This window comes from Felis catus, chromosome B4 (assembly GCF_018350175.1).
Source record: "Felis catus isolate Fca126 chromosome B4, F.catus_Fca126_mat1.0, whole genome shotgun sequence".
Taxonomy (NCBI): Eukaryota; Metazoa; Chordata; class Mammalia; order Carnivora; family Felidae; genus Felis; species Felis catus.
The window spans coordinates 110,644,759-110,665,964 of NC_058374.1; the positions used below are offsets into that span (position 1 = coordinate 110,644,759).

At 36.8% G+C, this 21,206-nt stretch overlaps 1 long non-coding RNA gene across 1 annotated transcript in view; it reads left to right on the plus strand.

Annotated features, from left to right (window-relative positions):
* LOC123386670 overlaps positions 1-17,866 on the plus strand; it is a 107,202-nt gene extending 89,336 nt beyond the window's left edge. The window contains exons 3-4 of the long non-coding RNA XR_006600929.1: positions 14,131-14,187; positions 14,648-17,866. This is a non-coding gene — a long non-coding RNA (uncharacterized LOC123386670). The remainder of the gene's footprint in view (positions 1-14,130; positions 14,188-14,647) is intronic.
* The last annotated feature ends 3,340 nt before the right edge of the window (positions 17,867-21,206 follow it).

Below are 21,206 nucleotides of genomic sequence, written 5' to 3' on the forward strand. Positions count from 1 at the left end.
TTCATTTAGCAGAAGGCAGGTAAGAAAAGGAGAAGGCAAAGGACAGAGAGAGAGGAAGAGGTTAGGAAGAAGTAAATTGCATATAAAAGATGGCATAAAATTATAAATATAAAATGGCAGGGTAAAATATATAGAAGCCACAATAAATGAGTGGATAAATTTTCAAATTAATAATGACTCAAACTAAAACAAAAAAAATGAAAAATCCAATGATATTCTGTATATCTAGAATAAAATATTTCTTCACTCAGTGGACATTCTGTCTTGTTGGGACATCTGACTGTGGACTCTTTGTTGAATGCTAAAGGTCTGGGCAGCAGGAGAGGGAGAAAGTATCTAAGGGGCCACAGAATATGTGTCTGATATAGACACTCAGGAAAATTGATGATTTCCAAGGTACATATTAAAAAACAAACACTGGGAAAAATTGGCCATTATGCTCAATTAACTACAAAAGATTTAATTAACTGAAACAATGTAGCATTGGAATATATTAAAAAGGCATGGGCTTATACAGTTTTATGAGTGTATTAACTCAAATGTTCAAGAAACAGATACTTATATTAAAATGTCCAAGTCATTAGAAAAGAAGGAAAGTCTGAAAAATTATTATATGATGTTAGCAAAATGCGAGTAGGGATGGTACAAAGATACTTTATAGCTCAAATTCATGTATTGTTAGTTATAAATAATAAGAAATCACATACAGCGTGACTTAAAAGAGTAATATTCCAAAGTCAAGAAGAGTTTATATGAGGAATGCAAGGGTGAGGAGGGAGGCATTCAGAGGATACAGTGGAATCAGAACAGGAATGAGAAGAGGGGAGCTATGGCCAAGAATTTGAGGAGTGGCTTAATGAATTGGCTAGAAGTTTCCTAACAAAACTGATATAAAGTTGTTTTTACACTTACATTGGCTGAATTTCTAAGTCAGGCTGGAGATATGAGGACAATTTTCAGTATTTGCCAGGATTCCAAATAGAATGGTACGTAACATACTTTCAATTATTGAGATGTGATCATTTCAAGGACTTCATTTCTCAAAGGAATTAGCAGTAGTCCTTGGTGCCACTAGAATAAACTACCAGGATAGATCAGTACATAATTTACCTGATATGTTTAAATATGTTCTCAGCTTCTTGCAGACATTTTGAGAGGGGGCTCCTCCTTCACTATAGATTTTAAGAAATAAAAAAGAAAAAATTATACTAGGGTTACAAATCCTTAATCCTAAATAGGCCAGGATGTAAAATATTTCCTAAATTAAATGTAACAAACACCAAAGTAAGGAGGTTTCCAAGGTTTAGAGCCAAAGTTACTAGGACCGTGGTGGTACCCAAGTCCACAATAGGGAATTGAGAAGGGCAACAACTTTTAAAGTCGTATTAATGGATCAAGTTGAGTGACTGGAGAACTCCCATATGTAAATACCCAACAGTTGAATATGTGAGTCTGCAGTTTAGAAAGAGAAGGATCAGGCTGGGTTTATAGATTTGGAAGCTATCACACAAGGGAAAAGCAGTCTAACTCATGAGAATATATCATCTGAAACAAATGAAGACAATCAAAAGAGATGAGCCCAAAAAATAGAAAAAATTAACTTGAAATAAAGACAATCTTAAAATGAAGTCAGGGAAACAGAAAGACCAGGAAAGAAAGACTCTTGCAGACTAAAGAAAAAGAAATTCACAGAGATCTGGTACTATTTATTTATTCTACAAACATATATTGAGCACATCCTATATATAAACTAAATTGAGTAAACGGTCCTCACCTTTGATGCCTTTCATTTGACTTACAGTGCAGACAAAAGGATTGGAAAACCTACTTTGATTACAGATCAACCCTGACTTACAGTGATTTGACATACGATTTTTCAACTTTATGATGTTGCCAAAACTATGCAAACTTAGTAGAAACTTGTACTATGAGTTTTAAGTTTTTTCTTATTGAAAAAAATTGTTTTAACTGAGTATAGTTGACTCCCAAAGTTACATTACTTTGAAGTGTACAGCATAGTGATTCAACATCTGTATGTTATGCTGTGTTCACAAGTGTAGCCACCATCTGTCACCCTATAACACTATTACAATATCATTGACTCTATTCCTTATGCTGCATCTTTTATTTCCATGACTTGTTTATCCCATAAATGGAAGACTGTATCTTCCACTCTCCTTCACCCATTTTGCCACTCCCCACTCCCTTTCCTCTGGCAGCCATCAGTTTGTTCTCTGTATTTATAGGTCTGATTCTGCTTTTTGTTTGTTTTGTGTTTTTAGATGCTACATATGTGTGAAATCAGATGGTATTCGTCTTTTCAGTTTGACTTATCTCCCTTAGCATAATACCTTCTAGATCCATCCATGTTGTCACAAATAGCTGGATCCCATCTTTTTTATGGCTGAGTAATATTCCGTATATACCACATCTTTATCCATTCATCTGTCAATGGACACTTAGGGTGCTTCCATATCTTGGCTGTTGTAAATAATGCTGCAGTAAACACAGGAGTGCATATATCTTTTTGCATTAGTGTTTTCATTTTACAAATTCTGAATTTTGATCTTTTCCCTGGCTAGGAATATGCGATTCAATAATCTGGTGAATCAGGGCAGCAGCAGTGAGCCACAGTTCCCAGTCAGACACATAGTCATGAGGGTAACTGACCATGCACTTACAACCATTCTGTACCCATATACCTATTGTGTTTTTCATTGTCTGTACAATATTTGATAACTTACATAAGATATTCAATACTTCATTATAAAATAGGCTTTGCATTAGATGATGGTGCCTAACTGTGGGCTAATGTAAGTGGAGCATATTTAAGGTAGGCAGGGCTAAGTTATAGTGTTCAGTAGGTTACATATATTAAGTACAGTGGGCTTATGATATTTTCAAATTATAATCCATCTACTGGGATGTAATCCTATCATAAATCAAGGAAGATCTATATTTGGAAATACTAAGAGTAAGTTCCTCCCATAATCATCTCCACATTCCTTTGGCTTCTCTTCTTTGTCTACTTAATATTTTTTATCTTTTGGCTCATAATTCAGGTTGTTCTGTGACAGGAAAAAAAATCCTTGTATAGATATTTGAAAATATCTGCTTGAGTTGTCCAATCAATAGAGGTCTTTCTGAGCTGTTCTAGATGTCGGGAATATGGTGGTGAACAAACAAAGCTCTATGAAATCTTGGTGTATCCTAAAAAAGCAGGACAGACTGCAAAAATAAATATGTGATGTGCTAATAGGTGAAAACAAATGCTGTGGGGAAGAAGAAAGCAGGGAAAGGGTGACAAGTATGCTGCAGACATGGGGTTGGTTGCTATTTTAATAGGATAGTCAGGGAAGGTCTCTAATAAAGTAGCTTTTTAAAAAAATTTTTAAGTTTATTTATGTATTTTGAGAGAGACAGAGACAGCAGGAGTCGGGGAGGGGAGAGATATAGGGAGAGAGAGAATCTCAAGCAGACTCCATGCTGCCAGCACAGAGCCCAGTGCAGGGCTCAAATTCATGAAACTGCAACTTCATGACCCAAGCCGAAAACAAGAGTCACACCCTTAACTGACTGAGCCACCCAGGCACCCCTCTAATAAAATAACGTATAAGCAGACACCCAAAGTAATAAATGGAGTTATATGGCTCTCCTGAGAAAGAATATTCCTAGAAAGGAAATAGAAAGCCCTCAGGTGGGAACATGTTTGGAAAACCAATATGTCTGGAGCAAAATGAATGAGGGGAAGTGTCACAAAAGCTAAGGTTGGAGTTGGTACAGGGCATCATGTTGTTTCTTGTGAGGCACAAGAAGCTCATTTAGTTTTGTGCAGGAAGAAATGAGAAATCATTCTAAGGTTTCAAATATAAGAGTAAAATAATCTAATTTATGTTTTTGGGGGTTTTTTTGTTTTTTTTTTTTCCAACATTTATTTATTTTTTGGGATAGAGAGAGACAGACCATGAACGGGGCAGGGGCAGAGAGAGAGGGAGACACAGAATCGGAAACAGGCTCCAGGCTCTGAGCCATCAGCCCAGAGCCCGATGCGGGGCTCGAACTCACGGACCGCGAGATCGTGACCTGGCTGAAGTCGGACGCTTAACCGACTGCGCCACCCAGGCGCCCCTAATTTATGTTTTAAAATGATCACTGACTATTGATGGGCAGGGGGTACCAATCAGGAGGGTCTCTGTTTCTAAAGAACTTTATTTACACAATTTGTTTATAATTCCTAACTAAATTTATGGATGATACATTAATTGTTATAGAATGAATGTTTGTATCCCTCCTGCATGCCAAGTTCATATGTTGAAACCCTAATGTCAATATGATGGTATTTGGAAAGTGATGCCTGTGGGAGGTAATTAAGTCATAAGAATGGAGCCCTCATGAATGGGATTAGTGCCGATAAGAAGAGGCCAGAGAGGTACCTAGCTCTCTTCCTGTCATGTGAGAATACAAAAAGTCAGCTATGTAATACACAGAAGAGAACCTAACCAGAACCTCACCATTCTGGCATCCTCATCTCAGACTTCCAGCCTCTAGAACTATAAGAAATAAATGTTTGATGTTTAAATTACCCAGTCTAGGGTAATTTGTTTTAGCAGTCCAAATGAAGACAGTAATTAATTTGTAATTCACAGTATGCAACAGACATTGATGGTTGTCTCCTCAGATCTGTCCTTCTTCCTTAGTGTATCTCTATGCTAGTACCATACAAAGTACCACAGGTTGGATGGCTCAAATAGCAGAAATTTATTGTCTCAAAATTCTAGAGCCTAGAAGCCTAAAACCAAGGTATCAGCAGAACTGGTTCCTTTTGAAGACTCTCCTTTGGCTTGTAAGGTGCTATTTATATGTATGTCTTTATATAGTCTTTCATCTATTTGTGCCTGTGTCCCAATTTTCTCTTCTTATAAGGACATCAGTCGCAACCCACCCAGATGGCCTCATTTTAACTTAATAACCTCCCTAAAGACCTTATTTCCAAATATAGTCATATTCTGAGATACTGAGGGTTAGAACTTTAACATACAAGCTTCGGAGCCACACAGTTTAACCCATAACTTGAAGTAATAGAGTTGTGGCTAGAATAGAGCTACAAAGTTATGGACTACATTTCCCAGCCTCCCTTGCAGGTAGACATGGACATTTGGCTAAAATCTCACCAGTGAAATGTGGACAGAAGTGATGAATTTCACTTCCACACTTCTAGTCAGTCTCATAAAAAATTGCATAAAAGTATATTCCTCCATGCTTTCCTCTTTAGGCTAAAATGGTGACGAAGAGAGCAACCTTGGAAAATAAAAGGTTGAAGATGCTACAGTCTATGTCAGCTTGGGTTCCTGACTGTCAGTATGAAAAGACAAGGAACACCTAATGTAGATTGTAACAAGGGAGAGAATAAAATTCTCTATTCATTGAGCCATTAAATTATTATTGGATTCCTTGTTACTGTAGCTCACTGTACCTTAAATAATACATACCATTATGACTGTCTACATAGTATCAACCAAAGGGAAATTTTAACATTAACCTTTAATATTGGAGCCAAGAGGATTTATGGGGTACATATAATCTAGAGTATAAACTTAAATTGTATTTTTTTAAATTATAATATGGTCATTTATCAATGTAACAAAGTTAATTCAACAAATTGGTGCCATTACCATGGGCCAAATTCAACACTAGACTCTGGTCGTAAACAATCAACAAAGTCCATGAATACCACACCGTCTTTGTCCTCAAGTTGCTCAAAATCCTGTGGGGGAAGCTATCGATAAACAAATTTTCTGATGTGTCACCTGCCCACAGAAGAGTGCATAAGATTTGTTTGGTTGGAGGATCTTGGGAACCTACAAATTAGAGATGGCACTTGACCTGAACCTAGAAGAAACTGCAACAGGTTATTATTTAAGGATTCAAAGTAGAAAATACAAACCAATGTAGCTTATGAAAAATATGTGTAGGAGAAAATAAAGTATTTTAGATATTTATTGAATGAAAATAATTTCCATTAGTTGAAAATCGGTATAGAAGAAAAACCTTTATGAGAGAACCATTGCCAGTTTTCCTCTATGTAAGGTGATAATCAGTATTAGAAAATGGGCTTAAACCTAATCAGGAAATCTGATTAGTCTTGAGGAAGACTCTCTGGACTGTCAGATGATAAAATACTAGCTCTGTTCCTAGAGAATGCTTAAGAGTGTAGACAAATCCCTGGGCTGGGGTGCATAGTTTTCATCCATCTTGAGGCAAGAATTTAGAACAGATGACATCTTGAGGTTGTTTCTTTGCCTAAGAAGAGTGAGGGGGAATACCATGGGATCCAAGAGTCTACTGCAGTAGCCACTTTACATGAACTATACAATTTAATTCTCATGAAAACCCTATTATTCCATTTTACTGGAGAAGGAACAGGTCCCCAAGAAGTTAAAAGTCCAAGCTCATGTAACTAGTAAGTGGAAGAAGTGGATTCAGTTTGGATCCCATGCCTACACTCTTTCCAATAAGTGTCCTACCTTGTCTTCTATAACCACCTGACTGTTGTGGGGACTACCTGAGTCCCCACTTGCTGCAGCTTAGTTCACAGAGCTCCATAATTAGCAGCTGAATGTCTAGGCTCTGGGTTTCAGATGTGTAGTTTTGAATCAAAGCTTCTTCTACTTCCACTGTGTAAATATGGGCATTATTTAAACTTTTTTCTCAGATTCCTCTTCTCCTCCTCCTCCTCCTCCTCCTCCTCCTTCTTCTCCTCCTCCTCCTTCTTATCCTCCTCCTCCTCCTTCTCCTCCTCCTCCTCCTCCTCCTCCTCCTTCTCCTCCTCCTCCTCCTTCTCCTCCTCCTCCTCCTCCTCCTCCTCCTCCTCCTCCTTCTCCTCCTCCTCCTCCTTCTCCTCCTCCTCTTCCTTCTCCTTCTCCTCCTTTTTCTTCTCCTTCTCCTTCTTCATCCTCATCGTCATAAAATAAGTACTGCCTACTTAGAACAACCCCAACACATAGTAGGTACACAATATGTATCTCTTGGCTGTTAACACAACATAGAATTTGTTTTCTTTTGATAGCAACATTTAATTCTGCAAGTACTTTCTCAGTATGCAGTATTAACCATCACAATAAAAAGCAAGAGCTGGAACTCATTATGCAAGTAGCTATAAATATTTTTAAAGATTATTTTAAAGTTTATTGGCCCCAAATTAAATATTATATGGGACTATAAACCATGGATATGTGTTGTTAAGATAGGAAACCCTTAAGCTTTTGTCATTTTAACTCCTTGAGTACCACAGCTACTCTATTTATTAAAGACTATTGTTTCACGGGATTTAACTGAATTAATTTTCTTATATTTACTGTCCTATAGACAATCAAAATCCCAAGAATGGAGCAAGAGTTGATTCTGTCATTTACTATTTAGTTTGTTTTCATATCTCTGTTTTCTATGTCTTCATGACTCATCTCTTCCATCACCAGTGAACAATTCCAGGCTCCAAATCTTTATTTTCTCACTCCTTCCTCCTCACTCAAGTCCTTTTATCCATGTGAATGTCCACATCTGTTCATCTTTTGTCTGGGCACTGCTTCATCGCTTTCTTCCTTATTTGTTAACTGTGTGTCTCTCACCCCAGAATGTGCATACCATTCCCAAGATGAAACAGCAGACTAGATGGATTTAAAAATCTAATAAAAATTACTGATAGTCCTTAGCTTTCAGTTCCAAAATCCAAAATGTTTCTTGTTTACTCTCTTAGCTAAGAACAAATCTGTTTGCCTTTGGCATTTTAGTAGTAATTTTAGATATTCATGTATTTCTTCTTATCCTAAATGACCTTATAGTAAATGGAGTGCTAATAATAAGTATGCCAAGACCATAGGTATAAACAGGGCGACTCCAAATGCCATCTAATCCTGAAGTCTCCCTGACCATCCATATAGGAGATAATACTCCATGCTAAGAATTCTGTGTTCTGTTTCTAAGTCCTCCATTTCTCTTGGCTATTTGTGTCCTTGAGTTTTTAAATATATCATCTTTTAGCTACTGTATTTACATATGTATTTACATAACTGTGTGAGAGTGTTTATAACAGTGCTCCCTGTAGTAACCCCAGAGCAAAGACTACCCAAATTCCCATCAAGAGTAGATCGCATAAATTATGATCTCTTCACACAATGGAACATTATACAGCCACGAGGATAAACAAACCATAACTTCACACAGTGATATGGGAGCTAGATACAAATTAGTGCATACTTTATGATTCCATTTATATAAAGTTCAGAAAGAGGCAAAACTAATTTCCAGCATTAGAAGTCATGAAAATGGATAAACGGGGCATGGAGAGACTTCAGTGTACCATGACAGAATGAATCGGGATTCTTCTGTGGGCTGGTTCAGTTTGTGAACTTGGGAAAGCTCCTTATGCTATATATATCCTTGTGGTCTGTGCACTTTGAATACATATCTTGTACTTTGACAACATTTCAAAGATAGATCATGATAACATAATACATAGTTTTTATACATATATAAATATTCCTTTAAGAAAACTAGCATTCCTTGTTTTATCATGTGGAGACCAGGCTTTTAACAGACAAATAGGGGAAACTGAAATTTTAACAGATTGAAAATCCTAACAGCAACAGTTACTAAATTTTGAAGGGAGCCCTCTTTAACTTACAAAATACAAAATTAGGCACAAGTTGAGTATTTGGAACAAAAAAATCACAAAATATGATAAACCATTTTTATTAATTGTCCCAAACACATTTATGAAACTTATTTTCCTACATGTTATAACTGCAAATTCTTTGCCTCTTTCTATGATATGCTTTGTAATATTTCCTACAGGGAGACTATAAAGATTTTTTTCCCCTAATATAGTTGATCCAATTTTTTTTTTAATTTAAAAGAGATCTCACAGACATTTGCTGAGTGTTGCATTGCTACAAACTTACGTTCTACAAATGCAGAAATTCTGATACATTTTATTTCTTGCAATTCCCACACAAATGAGTGGTGCTTTTATAATCTTATACCTGCATTATAAAATATATCCCCAACACCAGAGAACTTCTGTTTGACAAGGAATTTTTAAGAAGTCAATCTTCACTTGAGATTTTACCGAACAACCAGGAAGAATTTCCCATAGACTAACCTATTCTGTCATCACTGGCTATATTCTTGCAGACCCTGAGCACAGGGCATGTTTATAATGCAAACATCTTTGTGTTAAGATGCTAAGTGAGTCTACCCACTAGGCAAGAGGAGTATTCCTGGTTTTCCTGCATCGGGATGGCTAGCAAGAACTTAAATACAAACAGAAGTGTTAAATATATCCCACTGAACCCAAACTAAACGAATGCCCAATTCAACTTCCCTCTAGTTGGATCTCAAAAATGTCCATGATGGCTCCAGCACCCTCCACACAAGAAGTATGATAATGACTATGGTGGGGTGGAAAATAAGAGTGACCTCAACCACCTGCTGTTAATTACTGTCCTTCAGAAAATTTTGCAAAAACAAATGACAATATAAACCCCAGTGTTAACTCCTTTTCTGGTGCCTGGGAAGGCATTGCTGCAAGCTTCATTTGCATCTGTGTAAACCCACCTCTGCTTCCTATTAGGCCTCACTGGTTGCATTTCGCTTCTTCTGGAAGTGAGCTCTTCATCTCTAATTACTGTCAAAACACTGCGCACATCTACAGTTGGCTCTTTTGTCAGCTGTGACTGTCTTCCCACAGTCAACGATCTATGCGGCATTATTGAAGTTTTTCCTTCAGTGACTTTTTATAGAATTTCATCTGCCTGCCCCTTGGATGTCCCATTTTAGATTAGCAGACAGCAGCTGGTGAGGTGTCTTGCTTTTGTTATCAACCATTGTTAGAAGATGGCCAGCTGAGCACAGTTGAGAGGCAGCCATTAAGCTTTGATACAGTCAGACTGGCTGTGCTTCAAGGCCTTAATGGCTTGCTCTTGCCATTTGGTGTAGATTTGATGCTAGTGAATAGCGTGAAGTCTCTATGGATACACATGCAACAGCAGTATTTTCAGTTTTCACTCTGGTTACACAATTCCAGATTCAATTCATCACTTGCCCAGACAGAACTGCTTTTATTTATTTGTGCTGACTCCTGACTCTATTTTATACCTTTAGAAAGTACTCAGAGCTTTTATTTCCCTTCACTCCATAATGTAGATTTACTCACTAATATGATATACATTTGTGCTTACCGTGGATTTTACAAGCACTTATCAGAAGAAGAAGAATTACAGGGAGAAAGTGTTTACTTAATAAATTAATTTCTGCCTTTTAGTGATACTCTGTTCTGACTATCTTCTTTCTCTTCAGTCTAAAAATGTATTTGGTTATTTTAAATTAATATAAAGTTTTTTCATGCAGCACTGAAATTCATTTAAATTATCAACATTGGATTAAATAAAATGAATTTCTTTTATACTGGCACTCAGAGAATCTTTAAATTATTGAATATGTTGACAATGGCCATTGGAAGAAGCTTTCAATTTCTTTTTTTTATTTTTTTTTTTAAATTTTTTTTTTCAACGTTTATTTATTTTTGGGACAGAGAGACAGACAGAGCATGAATGGGCGAGGGGCAGAGAGAGAGGGAGACACAGAATCGGAAACAGGCTCCAGGCTCTGAGCCATCAGCCCAGAGCCCGACGCGGGGCTCGAACTCACGGACCGTGAGATCGTGACCTGGCTGAAGTCGGACGCTTAACCGACTGCGCCACCCAGGCGCCCCTCAATTTCTAATTCTTCCTTTTGCTTAGTTGTACTAAACAAGCACTTGTACTCAGTATTGCGCACGTATTTCATTTAATTCTCATAACAAAACTTTAAGGAAGGCAATATTGTCTATGTCTTAAGGAAATTGAGCTTTAGACAAGGTATAAATTTTCCCAAATTCACATTAGAAATAACTGGTGGTTGTTTCCTTTGCTGTGCAGGATTTTATATCTCAATGAAATCCCAAAAGTGCATTTTTGCTTTTCTTTGTCAAGACTGCTCCGGCTATTCGGGATCTTTTATGGTTCCATACAAATTTTAGGATTTTTGTTCCAGCTCTGTGAAAAACGATGGTGGTATTTTGATGGGGATTGCATTAAAAGTGTAGATTGCTTTGAAGAGTGTAGACATTTTAACAATATTTGTTCAAATCCATGAGCATGAAATGTTTCTCCATTTCTTTGTGTCCTCTTCAATTTCTTTCATAAGTTTTCTATCGTTTGCAGAGTGCAGATCTTTTACCTCTTTGCTGCTTAATTATTGGTGTATAGAAATGCAACAAATTTCTTTATGTTGACTTTGTATCCTGCAACTTTCCTGAATTCGTGTATCAGTTCTAGCAATTTTTTGTTGAGTCTTTTGGATTTTCTATAAAGAGTATCTTGTCATCTGCGAAGAATGCAAGTTTGACTTCCTCCTTGCTGATTTGGATACCTTTTATTTCTTTTTGTTGTCTGATTGCTGAGGTTAGGACTTCCAGTGCTATGTTAAAATAATAGTGGTGAGAGTGGACATCCCTGTCTTGTTCCTAAATGTAGAGGAAAAGCTCTTAGTTTTTCCCCAATGAGGGTGATATTAGCTGTGGGTCTTTCATATATGGCCCTTATAATGTTGAGGTATGTTCCCTCTGTCTCTACTTTGTTTAGGGTTTTTATCAAGAATGGATGCTGTATTTTGTCAAATGTTTTTTTTTCTGCATCACTTGAGAGAATTGTGTGATTCTTATCCTTTCTTTTATTAATGTGGTGTATCACGCTGATCTATTTGTGAATATTGAACCACCTTTGCAGCCCAGAATAAATCCTACTTGATCGTGATGAATGATTTTTTTAGCATACTGTTGAATTCGATTCGTTAGTATTTTGTTGAGAATTTTTGCATCCATGGAAATAATTTTAAAAAAAAAGCAAAAGGCAACCTATACAAAAGGAGAAGATATTTGCAAATGACATATCTAAAAAAGGATTAGTATCCAAAATCTATAAAGAGGTTATTAAACTCAACACCCCAAAACCAAATAATCCAGTTAAAAAAAGACATGAAGGCATGAATGGCAGAAGACATGAATAAACATTTTCCCAAAGAAGACATACAGAAGGCAAACAGACACATGAAAAGATGCTCAACATCACTCATCATCAGGGAAATACAAATCAAAACCATGATGAGATATCACCTCACATCTGTCAAAACGGCTAAAATTAGCAACACGGGAAAAAACAGCTATTGGCAAAGAGGCCAAGAAATTCTCTTACACTGTTGGTGAGAATTCTCTTACACTGTTGGTGAGAATGCAAACTGGTGCAGTCACTTTGGAAACCAGTGTGGAGGTTCCTCAAAGAGTTAAAAATAGAACTACCCTATAACCCAGCAATTACATTACTAGGTATTTATCCAAAGGATATAAAAATGCTGACTCAAAGGGGCACATGCACCCAGTGTTTATAGCAAAGCTATCAACAATAGCCAAATTATAGAAAGAGCCCAAATGTCCGTAGACTGGTGAATGGATAAAGAAGATGTGGTGTATATATATATATATATATATATATATATATATATATATATATATATACAATGAAATACTACTTGGTGATCAAAAAGAATGAAATATTGCCATTTGCAACAACATGGATGATGCTAGATTGTATTTTGTTAAGCAAAATATATCAATCAGAGAAAGACAAATACCACAGGATTTCACTCATTTATGGAATTTAAGAAATAAAACAAATGAACGTAGGGAAAGGGGAAAAAAAGGAGACAGGGAGGCAAACCATAAGAGATTCCTAGCTACAGAGAGCAAACTGAGTGTTGATGGAAGGAGGTGGGTGGGAGATGGGCTAAATGCGTAACGGGTATTAAGGAGGGCACTTGTTGTGATGACTACTGGGTGTTATATGTAAGTGAAGACTTACTAAATTCTACTGAAACTAATATTACACTACATGTTAATTAGAATTTAAATAAAAACTTGAAAGAATTAAAAAAAAAAAAAAGAAATACTGGTGGATCTGATATTCAAACCTGAGTCTGCTAACAGAAAGCTATTGTTCATAACTACTACTTATCTTTTAGAGTTCGTAGTATGGTAAGCAGAAAGAAACCAGAAATAAAAAATTATTGTTTTTAACAATCTTCTCAAATCTAGAATGAATGGGAATTTTATTCCTATGTTTGGACAACGGAAAAATATTAATTTATCATTTCCCAATCTGAAAAGCAATCCCATCCTCATAATATTAAGCATGCCTTGAGTTACTATTCAATTGGGCTGTACTTTTTAGTAAATTTATTTTATTTTGGCCATTCTGATACCTGTTATGCACTTTTAGTCAAACACGGTCACATGCCTAAGCATTTGTTTAAACGAAGTGTTCCTGGCCTCATCACAAACCTACAGAATCAAACTCACTTGTGCTAGGGTCAAGAAATCTGCATTTTTACACTAACAATTAGATTGTGATTCTGAAGAGCACTAAAGTTTGTCTTCAGAGGAGTTCCCCATGTGTTTGCTGTAGCTCATATTTTTGGACTACTCATTTATATGTTTCTTTAACATTTTGCTTTTTTGAGAAAGGCTCCTCTGGTAGTAATTAAGCTTGTCCACAAAAATTCTGGCTTTTCTCTGCCAAAGCACAAGATAAGATTGCATTTCCCTGCACCCTTGAAATCAGATGTAGCCATGTGACTTCCTTTGGCCGATGGAAATGATTGGAAGTCATGTGTTCTCCCTTCCCTGACTCCAGGAACCATATACACTCTAGACAGTGGAGGCTTTGTCCACTGCATTCCTGCATGGATATAAGGTGAAGTAGAGTCCCAAGCTGATCCACAATAGATCTGGAAAAATGGAAGACTAGCAGGATATTAGTTATTTTCCAGTATCATTCTGAATTTATACCTTAGTCATAAAAACACCAATCCTCTTTGTCAGTCACTTTACTTTTCAGCCAGAAGATTAAAATTTCCAGTCCGCATTTTGGCTAGATAGAGTTATTATGTTAAATACTGGCCATCAGATATAGGTGGAAATTATATTTCATTGCTAGCAAGTATCTTTAAAAAGAGGTGCTCTCACCTTCTTTCCTCCTTCAGGCTTCCTGGAATGCAAATACAAAGACTGACGCTCCAGCAGCTTTCTTGGGTTATGAGGTGAGTTTTAAAATGCAAGCCACATTCAACAGAATAAAAAGGTAGAGGAGCCCGGGTGTGTAAAAATGTGAACCCTCCATATTTTGCTGAAAAGCCTACCCCTGGGTTTATTTTTTATGAATGAGAAATAAACCTGTATGAGTCACTATTTTCAGATCTTTATTTCCTACCATCGAATCTTATTTTTGCTGGCACGAAGCATTATATCTACTTGTAATTACTTATAAGCCATGACTGTACCACTGACTAACTTTATCAATTGGGGCAACATCCTTCATAAATCTAGGCATTTTTCCTCACTTTCAAACAAAGAAGTCATAGTGAGTACTACAGCTTTATCCAATGTAGATGAGATAATGCAGGCATTGCAGGTTACATGCCTTCCAAGTGGGACAGGATTCCATGCATGTCGGCCAGGCTTCTCAAATGATATTCTGCATTTTCTGGGCCACTTTCCTAGCTCAACCACAGTCAGTGCAGTGTTGGTCAGCATCCTGTCAAGATAGATGGAGTTTATGAAGGATTGCCAGCCTTACTCTCAAAAACAGCTGGAGGAGTGATTTTGAACTCACCAAAGTGATTGAACTCACCAAGGATCCATACGCATTTCCTACAGGAACTTCAAACTAGCTGATGAGTACATTTATTTTGGCACTTATTTATTTAATATAAATCATACTGATCAACTTCAAATGAAGCCTTGCTGTTTTGTGGAACTTCTCTAATCAGCAGAATTCTGCTGTTGGAAGGAGACTTAGAAGTGTCTGAGCTCAATAAGTGGATTTTACATTAGAGGAAAATAAGCTTCAGAGAGCAGACACGACTAATCAAGAGCCATCTAGCTAAGCTCAGGTTAGAAGACAGAGCTCCTGACTCTCAATCCATGTGTTTTTTCTAAACTAAGCTTCCCCAAAGGCCACTGCATTCTCCTTGCCTCTCCTTGAACTTTCATCTTAGCTCAATAGTACATACTCACTCAGCAATTAGCTGACATCTTTTAAGCTGAGTCTGAGTTTTGTGTCTCTTTTTTGTGTCTTATCTCAATTACCTCTCCAGCATTAAAAAAAAAAAAAGTGTCCCCTCTTGATGTTTTTTCCTGAATTCCTGAAGCAAATAGTCTCTTTAATCATTTGGGCATCTATACTCTCTCCCAGCCAATTACCTGCCTCTTCTTATAAATATGCCTAGTTCTTTCCTATCTTTACATAATCTACAGCTTGTAATGTTTTAAACAGAATTTATTGGATCATCTGAGCTTTCTAATTTATTTTCTAGGCAGTTTAGTTCAGAGATTTTATTCAAGATCTTCTATCACTTCATTAGTTTACCTTTTCTTTTCTATTGTTCGTTATTCTCTGTCTCTCCCTTTTCCTCCTTACCACATTTCCTGTTGTTAATATAAAATATATTTGAATACCCATAGCTGGCATAGTGCCTGGCATATGTGCAATATTCTGTAAATGTTTTGAATAAATAAATACTAAATGGTTTTAAAGATCACTATAACCACTAGGAAATCTTACTGTTCATTAAATATCCTTCAGGTGGAACCATGGCTATCTATACAAACATGTATGTGAATATATATACAAAAGTGGAGCTCAGTAGCTTATATTATGTGTTGACTGTGTACCTGTCTCTGTTTTAAGAACTGTAGATGGTATTGCCTCACTTAATAATTAATAATAATAATAACAATAACAATAATAGCAAATACAGAGAGTGTTCAGGATGTGGCAGGTACCATTCAGATCACTTTAATATGTATTCATTTATTTATCCTCACAAGAACTCTATGAGGTAGGTACTTTATTACCCTAACAGAGGCATAAAGAGAAATAGCTTCTGCCTTCACACAACAAGTGAGTAGCAAGCAGAGTAAGAACTTGAACTTAGATGTTCTGACTCCAGAATCTATAATCTTAGGGCCTCACACTATAATGCTTATTACTGAAGATCTTACAAGTCGAGTTGATACCTCACAAAAAAATATACTCTACCATCTATCCAAGGCACCATTCCCAAAACACCTCCCTTGCCAGCTTGCATAAGTGACTGAAATGCTTATTATTTAGTCATAATCTTTACAGAAGGTACTTGAAGAACTAAAAAACAAAAAACACAAATGCGTCATATGGGTAAGTGACATAAAGCTCTAACCAACCATTAATATTTTAGCATGATATAGTTTATCAGATAAATCTAACTGATCCTTGACACTCTTTTTTTATGTTTTTAATTTAATGTTTTTAATATAATTGTCAAATTGGCTGACATACACTGTGTACAGCATGCTCTTGGTTTTGAGAGTAGATTCCCATGATTCATTGCTTACAGGCAACACCCAGTGCTCATCCCAACAAGTGCCCTCCTCAATGCCCATAACCCACTGACAGACTCCTGAGAAAATAGAATAAGATAGCACATTGAATTTTGAGATGTTGGGGAAGATAAAATCATGAAATGTTGAAAGAGTAGGAAAGAAAGACCAAGTAGGATGGTTACACTACAGGATATTTAAAGAAAAGGGAGAAAAGACAGATCAGAAATTTGGACAAAATAAAAAGGATTTAAATGTGCTACCACCAAAGTATTCTGTGCTGCTTTGCCAATCCTATCTCACCTGAAAGTGCCTGATTTTGAATATATGTATTTTATCTTAGATTCCGTATCTCACATGGAATCATATCTTTGGGATCAGCAATTTCTTTTAGGTCTGGCTGGATATTTTAAAACGTATTATTAATAGGTATAATTTAGACAGATTTTTGTTACCTGGAAGAATAAGCTCCAATTTTATAGTATGGGAAAGCTGAATCTAGTATATAGGACTTAGCTTCAGTAATTTTTGTTAACATCAAAGTTTGTCCATATACTGAGGTGCTCCTGTGAGAATCAAAATTTTGCTTCAAGATATATAGCCTTTGAACTAGGTATTCCTGGGTAATAGACAACCTCTAGTCTTATTTTATACCTGCCATCTCTGTGCCTTTTAACCATTTAATAAAGAATAATTGGTTTAAGCAAATGTTTAAGTAATCCCTTGTGTATGAAACTTCGTATTACATATGTAGAAAAGATATATAGCATTATTTGTTATTAATTTTGATCTTAGCCTTTCAATCAGAAAATCCCTTTTGACAGATGAACATAAGGGAAGGGAAACAAAAATAATATAAAAACAGGGAGGGGGACAAAACATAGAAGACTCTGAAATACAGAGAACAAACAGAGGGATGCTGAAGGAGTTGTGAGATGGGGAATGGGCTAAACTGGTACAGGGCATTAAGGAATCTACTCCTGAAATCAGTGTTGCACCATATGCTAACTAACTTGAATGTAAATTAAACAATAAATAAATTTCAAAAAGAAAGAAAAAAAATCCCTTTTGTTTTCTCAATCTGATGAGATTCTACATGTGCATGAGACATGAATTATTCATTTTTGCGAGCAGTTCACTGGTTCAATAAATCATTAATCTGAATAAAGAACTGAAAATTTAAACCTCCTGAATCTGTATGACATTTATACCGAAAAAGAAAAGTTCTTAAGTGAATAGTAGCAAATTCCATGTATTTGGAAGAGTGATTGTATCAAATATTTCTCTAATCCGTTAGATTTTAATTTTTTTTAAGGTTTATTCATTTTTCAGAGACAGAACGTGAAGGGGGAGGGGCAGAAAGAGAGGGAGACACGGAATCTAAAACAGGCTCCAGGCTCTGAGCTGTCAGCACAGTGCCCGATGCCGGGCTGAGCTCACAGAGGGCGAGATCATGACCTGAGCTGAAGTCTGACGCTTAACCGACTGAGCCACCCAGGCGCCCCTTTAATCTGTTAGGTTTTAAAACAGCTTAAAGTTATACAAGAGTTTGCCTACAAAGTCAACCTTAGGCAGCAGAACTTTCCCTGGAAGCCTCAGTCAGGAAATAGGCTTGTGTTTCCTTTCCACTGGCATATCTTATCTAGCTGGTTAGAGGAAATATCACTAGTGCCAGGGACCAGCAACTGGATATCCCAGCAAGACAGTCTCCAAGAGACCCACAGAAGCATTTCACTAAAGAAGCAGATTGTCATCTGATATATCCAGAAGACACCAACACTTGATTATAGTCAAACAAGTCCAGTAAGAACTTGCCCATCCGCTTATATCTCCTCCTTCACCCTGTTCCAACATTGGAGGCCCATGGCTAAGAGAAATGAATAGAAGAGCAAAGTGAAGAGATGAAGACGGTGACAACTCCACTGTGCAGGCTGGAGTAAGTTGAGGAAGGGACAAAGACCTAAAGCAGATAAGAACAAGGAATTTACGTTTTAATTATGGGCTGAACTGCACTTGTAATTATATTAAAAAATGAGATTATGTTTTCACACCCAATAGGCTCCTGAAAGCTCTGGCATTCTCTGGGGATTTTATCAAGGATAAGAAAGAATGAGCTAAGAGAGTAAGTCTAATGGAGGATGTAGAGAAACACTAAAGTTACCTTCCACTTGAGCCCTTCTGAGTGTAACTCAATAAACTAGTTAGAACTTTAGAAGGAAGAGAGCTGAAACTCTATAGTTATATTTAAAAAACCAGCCTCTAAAACATTGCAATGTTTATGATCTGAAAACAGTCAAGCATGAGACCAAAACATATCAAAGAGTATATTGGTGTTTGTGTCCCGCTGCTGCCATAACAAATTTAGTGACAGAAGCAATATAAATTTATGATCTCACAGTAGGTTAGAAGTCTGATGGTTCATCTGATTCCTCTGCTCCAGTTTCACAAATCCGAAATCAAGGTGTTGGCAGAGCTGTGTTCCTCACCGGAGGCTCTAGGATGGAATTCAGTTTCTTGCTTTTAGGAATTAAATATTTGTTTTCTTACTGGCTGTTTGCTGAAGGCCATTCTCAGTTTCTAAAGAATGCCTCATTGCTTGGCTGGTGGCCATCTTTCTCCATCTTCAAAGCCAGAAATATTAGGGCAAGTCTTTCTCATGACTCAAATATCTCCTGTGCTTCTATCACCACACCTCTCTGTCTGCAGCTAGAAAGGTTCTCTGCTTTTAAGGACTGTAGTAATTACATTGGGCCCATCTAGATAATCCAGAATAATCTCTTCATCTCAAGGTCCATATTCTTAATTGTATCTGCAAAGTCCCTTTTGCTGTCTAAGGTAACATAGGTTGTTAGAATAAGAGTATGGACATCTTTAGGAAGCCATTATTCTACCTACCACAGTGTTAATGCCCTGAGAGCCTTCATTTCCATGAAGAAGTAAATGATTATGTCATCCCTGGAGAGCAAAGTAGGCAGTGGTGTAATATAAAGAGTAAGATTTAGAATAGTTATGATGAGGGGTAAGAATAGGAGTAAATTAGGAATTGTTAAAAAAAAAAAAAACACCTGTGGAGGGGATAAGGGATTAAATGAGGGCTAAGTACCTTTTGGCAACATGCCATGTAGAACTAGGAATCATGCAATTATTACACGTGCTGATCTGAGAAAGCATCATTAACTTAAAATTATATATACTTGCTCTTCTTAGGGAATTCATTTGTATCTGAGTAATTTGCATCATGAATTCTTAGTTTTTCTTAAATGGTCACACTCATTAACTTTCAATTAATACATAGCTATGGCTGCTGACGTACAGAAGTAATCCTAATTTCCATCTGATAACCAGCACATTGATTTTCAGCAGAAGGAGAAATAATACCAAGAGTTGGGGGAGAACATAAGGTGGAGTTAGAATCCTCTGACTCTCTAGGAGATTTACAAGGTTGAAAAATTATGTTCAGTACATAGGTTAATATCATATTTTGGGAAAGGAAAAATGATTATAAAATTTAAAATATGGAATATAGACTGGAGAGCAATCGAGATTCTTACATTTATATAAAAAAAGATTTTTTTTCATTGAAAAACAGTGATTTAGAGAAGACCCTCTAGCTTTCATTAACTTTTGTTTATTTGGCTAGGAATGTACAGGTGTCTGTGCTGAGTCTGGATCAGCAGCCTAAGATCACCCTTTCCTGAAGTTTAGAGTGTGTGTATGCATGTGGGTATGTTTGCTCATTGCTACTGCTTTTATTTTTTTTAATTTTCTGGAGCCACAGTCTTTTGTTTGGCCACAAGTCATAATCGGGCCTAACTTATGATTGCCTTTGTCCACCCCAACAGGTTTTCCTAAATTCAGACTGGCACAGTCTACAGCTAATACTAGAAGTTTCTTTGATCTCAACTACCTTGTCCCAGTGGTTATAGTTTGATCAATAATAGCTGACTATGGAAAAAGCGAACTAAGAAGGGCAATACACTCAAAGTTCAATGTGATACACCATTGAAAACTGGGCAGGGACCCCAATCATCAGGTGCACATCATGGCAATGGAAAGGTGAAAATGCTGGAGTTGTCTAAAATAGCAACCCTATGTGATAGTCAGAAGCAATAGCTTTATAAGACAGTTCTCTCTTATTATACTCTATTAAAATATAAATTAAAGATGTTATAAATATGTTGAGAACTAAAAAAAATAAAACAGTGCTGCCATCATGGTAAGGAAAACAATGTAGACCCCCAAACTCTCCTCACTTCTCAGATCAGGATTAAAATGGTAACCTCAGTTTATTAAGCATATCTCAATATTACAAGTTGAATTTCTAGTTAGATTTTTATCTTTATTGGAGAAATAATCTTTCCTCCTTCATCTTCTCCTTCTCTTTCTTTCTCTTCCTGAAACGTTCAGTCCTAAAGCCATTAAGTGGGGTTGATCAAGATAGATGTTAATTGTTTATGCAAGAGTGAGGGGAGCTACAATGGCTCAGTATCAGAGTACAAGAAAATGAGCAGGATTTCCTCATGGAGAGAGAGCCTGGTGCAAAGGGCCAGAGCCCAAGCAGGAGAGATTACATCACACAGGAGGGCATCCCAGAATAGGGTATCAGAGCATGAACAATTTGAGAAGGTGTCCATGTGGGGAGTGTTCAGGCATTTAATGCCAGAGGCTAGGTGGGCGTGTCAGACATGGTATAAGTGGT